We start from the raw sequence: 9,331 nt of genomic DNA on the forward strand, positions 1-9,331 counted from the left end.
ACGATCAACTGCTTCATGCGAAACTATATATGCTTTTCGTTTGACACATCGTTTAAGTAGTCTTAATGCAATTATGTATTAAGACGATGATACACCAAGTTCGGTTGTATTTCATTTCGGTGTATCCTTGCAATTCAATAATGTCAACACGTTGATTTTATTCATTTAACGGTTCAATTGTTGACAAATCATTTTTATGAGTCTATTAATTTGAACTTGTTAAACTCGAGTTTCAATCATACAACCAACACAAGTTTTCGTTGGTAGTGAATTCTATTGTTTCAAAATTGATTTGCGTATTGTGCACGTTCATTTGAAATTCTATTGGTTGAAATTCCTCTGGTGTTGAACCCCGTAAATTTGGTCGCATTGGTGATAGTATCATTATGCTTCGTTCTCTTCATATCGATATCTGGAACAAACTCAGTTGAACCGTTGGGTTCTTATTGATTCAAAATGTCTTTACACTCACGTAATCCGAATAAGTCTTGATTCGATTATGCAGTCATTCACTTTGGTATTATTTGGACTTACCGAGGAACGACACAACTCTGAGGAGATAACATTGACTAAATTTCGAGGACGAAATTTCTGCAACAGGGGGAGAATGTGACAACCGGTAATTAACGGCTTATAATTACGTGATTAACGGATGTTTAAAACAATAATAAATAGTGTTTAAGACACAAATTAAATTAATAAGGCCTTTGGAGTGCCTAGGATCGTCTAACTGGCTTTACAGTGCGCGAACAGTGATTTACGGAAAAACCTGCTAAACGTTAAACAACAACGAATTGAAACCAAACAAAATACTGACCACCCCGACAAATACGAAGTTTATACGTATAACTTATACTTATGAATGTGGTTTTGCGAAAATATTATGCTTTCGAACGATACAAAACGCAAACGTGAATGAAAAACGCGGAAACAGTAACGCACCGACAAACGACAAAACGAAAGCACCTGACTCGAATTTTCTTGATATTAATATGTTTTGATATATTTAGCTTCGCTTTTATATTTATTATCCGTCGTTGAAAACTAATCGAAAAATGGATTCAAAAACGAAAAACGAAACAATTGTCGCGTTTTAATGCAATCGACATATACGCGTCAAACCTCAAGATCCAACGTATTTTTTTAGCATTCTCGACTTAGCGTTATATCCTATGATATATTATGGCAATCGGGTTCGAAAACGGGTTCATAGAAGCTGGCGGGCCGCATAAAACACGGGATTAGGCTTGTGACCTTAGGCCCAAGCCCACTTAAAACACAACTTAACCTAGCTATAAATATGTGCTTATTCACTATCACTTCTTTTTGAGACCATAGAACCAAAACACACGCATACATGATCTGCTCTCTCTCATCTTCCTCACTTCACAATAAAAACCCTAGCCCCCTTATACTTTTACCCATCTTCTCTTATCTCATCTGCAGAGATTTGATATAAACACACACACATGAAATCAGAGTCATAACCATCTCCCAGCACAGCCATACCTACACCGATCGGACTAGAGAGAGAGAGAGAGAGAGAGAGAGCGGCGGAGAAGAACCAACGGCGGCAGCAGCGCTGCCGTCTACGGCGGAGCGACGGAGGACCGGCGACGGTGGTCCTTTTTGACTGATGAGTTTCTGGTAAAATCATTCTTCACTTTTTTTTTCCTTTTGATTAAGATCTGACTCAAACCCCTTATCCTCTCGTCCCTCTCTCAGTTCCGACGAAGATCACAACCGGCCGAAGTTGTCAGAGCCGGTGGTGCACCGGCGGCGACAGGCGGCGCTGACGCCGCTCACGGCGGTGGCGGTGGTGGAATTTCGCGAAGATTGTTCAGTTTTTGTCCACATCGATGAAAATGGTGATGATTTTTCCTGTAAGCCATGATCCTTTCTCCTCTTTTATTTCAGATCCGGCTCGATCTCCATCTTCTCGACTATTTGATTTCGTTTCAGGTTAGTAGTATAGGTGTATGATGTATTGGCGACGGAAGATGACAACCGTGACGGTGGGGGTGGCTAACGGAGGCGCACGGCAGCAGTAGTGGTTATCATCTTTTAATTTGGGTTCGAGTGAAGAGGTTACGGATTCGGGTTATGTTTGGTTAGATCCAGCTGAGTTTGGTTTTCTTTCGGGTGAGAATTTGGTTCTGAGTTGGATTCGTTTCGGGCTCGGTCAACAGCCGTCAACGAGGAGTTCAGGTCAAACAAAGTCAAACCAGTCAACACGTCAGGTTGACTGGTCAACGGGAGTCAAGGGCAGAATTTGATTTGGGTTTCGCGACTCAGTGGGGTTCGAGTCAACTCAGCTGCGTTTCGGGTCAAACCCGGTTGGCTCGGTCAACACCCGAGTCAACTCGGGTCGACAACAGGTCAAGGCAGTCAACAACAGTCAACGCTCGGTCAACACGGGAGGCCCGGTAAAGTTGTTAGCGTAGCAAGTTAGTTACGTTAGATTTTAGTTAGTTATACGCGACCGAGCTCGACCCGAATCGATTAGCGATTGGTTACATTTTATTTTGTCGTATTTCATAATGTTTTAGTATATATTGTCTGTTGAGTGATTGTTGAATTTTGACAAAATACGACGACTTTTGTTGTCGGGTTATCCGAAAAACAGAGGAAACTCTATCCGTTTTTCGTTAAAAACCCGAATTATAGAACGTATCTAAATCTTTACAACAACACTTATCGAAATCCAAGTTTTCTTATAAAATAGATATAAAAGTATATTTATTTTAGTGACATTTTGGTAACTTATAAACTGAAATTATAACTTTTCGACAACACGCGAGTTACAACTTAACGAAACCCGACACTTATTTAGATAAACATAATTATCTATATTTATTCGAGCGTCGATACTTCCGAGTACTTTATAAAATAAATATAACAATTTATATTTATTTCAAACGTCGTTACGTCATGTATTTTTATAAAATAAATATAATGTTTATATTTACTTCATTACGTTCTACGAAAGCTACAAAGAGTCGTACAACTATTCACCTACGCCTTCTAATTCACGACGACTAATACGACTATGTAAGCATATTTATATTTATATATGAAATATATATATCATAAACTATTCGGAATAATAAGTCGTTTTCGATACTTAGTATTTGTCTCGATTAAATGGGATCAAACAACTGTAGATTGGTTATTCTAATTCAATATCATAACACTACCTTAGAGTCGTTTAGCTAACGATTCGGTAGAGCTCGGACACGTAGTTTAGCTACCTTTAAATTAGAAACTGATAAGTTATTCCTTGATTAGGAATGCTTTAGTTGCACGCTAGCGAGTTCACATTCGTGGAATGACATCACGGAATCACTTTTAGCTAGCTTTGCACAGGAATGTCAAGGTGAGTTCATAACCCCCACTTTTTACTGTTTTACATTTTTATAAATGTTTTCGGGGGTGGAAAGACATGCAAGTTTTTGTAAAAGAAAACACTATTTCGATGAACGAAAACACATATTTATAAACCATATTGGAAATGAATTTCAACGAACTCGAATGGTTTACGAAAGGTTTATACTAAACATACCGGTTTTACAAAACAATCGCGTATTTTCACAAACGTGCATGATTTTCATGACTAGTGACAGGAATGTCCTAGTTACTACAACGGGACTGGGTTGTTCTGCGTACGAACAACGAGACAACCCAATGGGTTTATGTCCCCCTTTTTCTTTTGAAATACATATTAACTAGGGTATGATTAAGCTATGGAATGAACTCTTGGATCACGTGCGAATAGGCGCTAACTTGGGCACCATTAATCCTTTTAAGGACCACGGAACAGGGGGTAGATCTATCGGGTACGGGCGAGCCCCACTCACGGTCCTTGTGCGGCCACTTAGAGTGCTTTTGTGTCCCTGTCGAAGTGAATCGACACTTAAATCGTCTACCGGGTTGAGTGCTTCCTATGTCGGCACACATATTAATGTCTTAGCTACACATTAATGATCAACATGTTCATAGACGCATTACATACCTACTTATAAACTGAACTTTCAAATGTTTTTAAGATTCATTTGATGTAAACTCACAAATACATGGATTTACAAACTTTGGTAACGTTTTTCAAATTATACCTAAGTAAGAGGACGCGCTGATCCTGCTTATAAAGTTTCGTTTGGGCTCGGCCCATTCTCTCTCGTGCAATGCACAAAGACTATTGTGGGCTAGACTCACAGTTTTTCATATATCATGCCAAGTAAATAATTCTACTATATTTTCTCAACAACTTTGAAACCGGTTATCAAAAAGATTTATTTTAAATCTTTTCAAAACAAACTATGAGCTCGCTCAACTTTATGTTGACTTTTTCGCATGTTCTTTCTCAGGTTGCATTTTCAAAACTATGGAACGGTTGGAATAGGAGAACCCATGGGAATTCGAGTACTTAGCAGGCGTTCATTGTTTAGAAGTCTTAGCTTATTGCTTCCGCTGTGCAATGAAGATACCGGTCCAGTCACGCCAGCTCTGATTTTTCGGGGTGTGACAACATATTACGTAACAGCGGGGTTGCTAACATTGATCCGAATTATGCCAGCGCCTTGGAACGCTTGCATGAATGTCTACCTGACTTTGATCTTGGCGGTTTCTCTAACAAGGACACCGCCCCCAAAAAGCCACATAAAACTTTGGCGAATGCCCTTTGTTGTCGAATCGCACAAAGTTTGGGAGAAGATTTCCATTTGTCCCCCCGCCAGAAAGCCGTCATTGAATGCCTACGGAGGCCTCACGCTCAAGATTTCTTAACTGTTATTCCTATTGAAGGTTTGGGTCAACGTATGTCAGCGGTGGAGTACCGGTCAATCCTTAAGTACCGTTTGATGATCCCCATGTTCCCGAATGATGAAACTTGCCCAGTCTGCCGTAAAGCATACCTGGATAAATACGGGGAGCATGCGTTACACTGTAGAGAGTTGCCGGGGTTTAAGTATCGCCATGACTTTATTCGAGACGCGTTAATGGATATTCTCAGACAAGCAGGAATCTCGGCAAAGAAAGAGGCACCGGTTAATTTTCTTACAGACCCGTCAGAGGGGAGATCCACCCTACGCCCGGCTGACGTGCTAGTTTTTGGTTGGGAGGGCGGGAAACATGCTTGTGTCGATCTCACAAGTGTATCCCCCCTAGCCGGGTTCCGGGAAAATGGGTTTGTGGCGGGGCAAGCGGTTCTAAAAGCAGAGTCGAAGAAGGTGGAAAAGCACGCGAAAGCTTGTGAGGATAATCAGCATGCCTTTGTCCCCCTAGCGTTTGACACGTTTGGCTCTTTGGCGCCAGAGGCAGTTCGTTTCTTGTCCAGGGTTCAGCGTGTGGTCCACAACAACTTTTCGACCCCTCAGGGGCGAGGCTTTGTTTTTAGTAGATTAGGGTTTTCTATTAAGAAAGGGATGGCGGCGCAGTTAGTTGCTCGTCTACCTGCTATCCTTATGTAATTTGCCCTGATGATTGGAATGAAAATTTAACATTAAAAAAAATTTGTAATTTATCACGAGTTGTATGTCCAAGAGGAGAACGTATTATGTGATATTTATATGATGAGAGTGAAAATGCTTTTTTGATTACCATGCATGTTTTTTAATATTATCTAGTCGTCATCGGCGTCGTCGTCACCGTCGTCGTCGTATTGTGACGAACTATTTTTGTTATTTAGTTTGTGTTTACATGTGTTTTGAAATTACTAGCGCGTGGCGTACAGAACTGCTGACAAGAATAAAAAAGAAAATGTAGAAAAAAACAATAAAAGATAACCGAAAGAAAATCAACAAAAAAATTGTATGGTAATAATATTGTTCGTATGAAACCCGTGAACAGAGATGAGCAAAAGGTATTGGGTACCGGTACCGAATTTTCCGAATCGAAAGATCTTAAGTACCAATTCGGTACCGACTTTTAGTGTTCCTGGTACCAGTTTGCTACCGGTTTTTACCTTCATATACTGGTACCGTAACCGGTATTTTCGGTATCGGTTGGCATCGAGCTCATCCCTACCCCTAAAACTAAAAAAATCATTAAAAGTTAAAGAAAATCAAAAAAAAAAAAAAAAATTGTACGATACCGTTGTTGTTTGTACGGTACCCCTGATCAGAGATGAGCAAATGGTACCGGGTAGCAGTACCGAATTTCCTAAACTAAAAGATTTTTAATATCAATTCGGTACCGACTTCTGGCGCTTTTTATACCAGGGTGGTACCGGTTTTTACCTTCATGCACTGATACCGAACAGGACCGTACCTAGGGGTGAGCAAGTTTAGGTCCGGACCGAAAATAACCGAGAACCGAACCGAAAATATACCCAACCCGACCTGAACCCAAGTACCTAGGTATTTAGATCGGTTCCAATTTTTCATATAAAATAGGGTCGGGTCGGGTCGGTTCTCGGTTCTTTTAACGGTGAAACCCGACTTGGACATATGGACCAGAACCGACCCTATATTTAGGGTAGTGACTCGGTTCCGTATTTTATATTGGATCGGTTCTCGGGTCGGGTCGGGTAATGGTCAGGTAGGGCCGAGTTTTTCCTTTTGCTCACCCCTAACCATACCGATTCGATACCCGTTGACACCAAACTTATCCCAACCCATAATACAATAAAAATCACTAATGTCAAGAAAAATATGAAAAGGTATTCGACTTACAAAGTGAAGAAAATTATTATTATTATTATTATTTTTTTTTATTTTACTATATATTAATAAAGAAAATGAAATGAATAGTGATTTTAATATTATAATAATATATAGTTTTTAATAGTTTTATTATGTTAATATTATAATATAATATACAAAATTATTATTATTATTATTATTATTATTATTATTATTATTATTACTACTTTACTATATATTAATAAAGAAAATGAAATGAATAGTGATTTTAATATTATAATAATATATAGTTTTTTAATACTTTTATTATTTTAATATTATAATATAATAATAGTTATTTTCTTTACTTTTTAACTTTAATCTTTTTTTATGTCAGGGGTTGGGATAAGCTTGGTGTCAACCGGTATCGAACCAGTATTGGTATCGAAAATACCGGTACGGTTCTGTTCTTTATCAGTACATGAAGGTAAAATCTGGCACTAATACAGAAAATGTCAATAGTTGGTGCCGAATTGATATTGGAAATTCTGCTTCGGGAAATTCAGTGCTGCTACCCGGCACCATTTGCTCATCCCTGATCACGGTTACCGTACGAACAACGGTATCGTACAACTTTTTTTGTTGTTGATTTTCTTCAACTTTTAATTTTTTCTTTTTTAGTTTCAGGGGTAGGGATGAACTCGGTGCCAACCGATACAGAATCGGTATTGATACCGAAAATACCAGTTACGGTACCGGTATATGAAGGTAAAAAATGGTAGTGAACCGGTACCAGGAATGGCAAAAGTCGGTACCGAATTGGTACTTAAGATCTTTCGGTTCGGAAAATTTGGTATCAGTGACCAGAACAATTTGCTCATCTCTGACCACGGGTTTTATACGAAAAACATCGTTACCAAACAACTTTTTTGTTTGATTTTCTTTCGGTTATCTTTTAGTGTTTTTTTCTACATTTTTTTATTCTTGTCAGCAGTGTTCGTAACACGCTCATAGTGATTTCAAAACACATGTAAACACAGACTAAATAACAAAAGAAATTCGTCACAACGCGGCGAACTTCTTTAAACCTAGTTAAAATAATAACAGGATTTATATATATAGGGTAGGGTTCTAGAGTAAACACTAGGTTGAGAGTGAACTGTGTGAACTAAGCTAGGCCATTGGATTACATAATCTAGAGGTTTTTAAACAATAGCAAGATTGTAATTATAATGTTGTAACTTCCCATTAAAATAATTGACAGAAGGGTATTTACGTCTTTTGTATATTGTATATTGCATTTTGCATTTATTAAACAATATAATCAAGATCTCTAAAATCTCGCTACTTTCCGTATATACAAGATACACAACTGTTAGTGTATACACATGTGTATAGTCTCGCTAGTATCAGTTTATACAAGATACACAAATGTTAGTTTATACACATGTGTACGGTCTCGCTAACTATCAGTTTATACAAGATCTACAGTTGTTAGTTTATACACATATGTACAGCCTCGCTAACTATCAGTTTATAAAAGATACACAGATGTTAGTTCATACACATGTGTACATACTTTTATACATCTGTGTATTATATTCTAAAATGGTTACATATGTGTACATTAACAACATATAGTATAGAGTTAATTGCCAAAATCGTCCCTGAGGTTTGGGCACGTTTGTCATTTTCGTCCAAAATGACACTTTTGTACCAAATTGCTCCAACGTTTGTAACATTTTGACATTTTCATCCAAACCACTAACTTAGTTTATTTTTTCTGTTAAGTTGAGGATATTTGGATGAAACTAGCAAATATAAAACCACATGGACGATTTTGGCAATTTACTCAAACCCTTTTTAATTTCTTTTATTTAATTCTTTTTGCTACATATATAATAAAAAAGAATATACATAGAGTTTTTAGAAAAAAAAAATATGTCACATAATTTTTGTAAATTTTCATCCAACTCACTAACTAAGTTTATTTTTTCTGTTAAGGTGAAGGATGTTTTAAATTTTATAAACTAAGACATAAATTAATTCACAACTTCTTTATATAAATCAATTTTATAAAGAGAAAACGTCATTGGTGTGCAACACATAACAATCGATTACAACTTCTAGTATTTGTCAGTTGTAGAGATAGAAAAAAAATTGTAAAACGTTACATATTTTTTAAATGTGTTGAGCACCTAGGAAATATGTTGATAGAAATAAAATATTTATTTAATTAAGATTGTGAGGGTAACTAATTAATACTTATTGTTAGTGGCTTGAGTTTGAGTAAAGAAACTTTTGGTTCATAGCATTATAATTACAATTTAGTGGGTACTTTTAAGGTTTGGTAACGATACATTGTTTGATTGGGGGGGGGGGGGGCGGGGGGCACTGGCTTCTGTTTTTCCTTTGGAGCGAATTTTAAAAGAGTAGAAGATTAATTACAAACTTGGTACATATGATAATATTTTTTTATTTGACATTTTTCAATAAGGTCACCAACATTTTGGTTTTATAATATTTTGAGGTTTAAGTATATTTTATTTTTATAAAACTAATCTATATGAAAAATTAGAAATTAATTTCTGTCTTAGTTTATAAACATCCTTCGCCTTAATAAAAAATTAACTTAGTTAGTGGTTGGATGAAAATTTATAAAAATTATGTGACAAAGCTATTATTTTTTTCATATAAAAATTGCATTTATATTC

At 37.0% G+C, this 9,331-nt stretch overlaps 1 long non-coding RNA gene across 1 annotated transcript; it reads left to right on the plus strand.

Moving 5' to 3' along the window:
- Positions 1-1,347: 1,347 nt before the first annotated feature.
- LOC118488425 lies at positions 1,348-2,570 on the plus strand. Its single transcript, XR_004884686.1, has 3 exons — positions 1,348-1,647; positions 1,726-1,883; positions 1,963-2,570. It is a non-coding gene; the product is annotated as an uncharacterized LOC118488425 (long non-coding RNA).
- Positions 2,571-9,331: the final 6,761 nt, after the last annotated feature.

The sequence above is a fragment of the Helianthus annuus genome, chromosome 16 (assembly GCF_002127325.2).
Source record: "Helianthus annuus cultivar XRQ/B chromosome 16, HanXRQr2.0-SUNRISE, whole genome shotgun sequence".
NCBI classification, from domain to species: domain Eukaryota; kingdom Viridiplantae; phylum Streptophyta; class Magnoliopsida; order Asterales; family Asteraceae; genus Helianthus; species Helianthus annuus.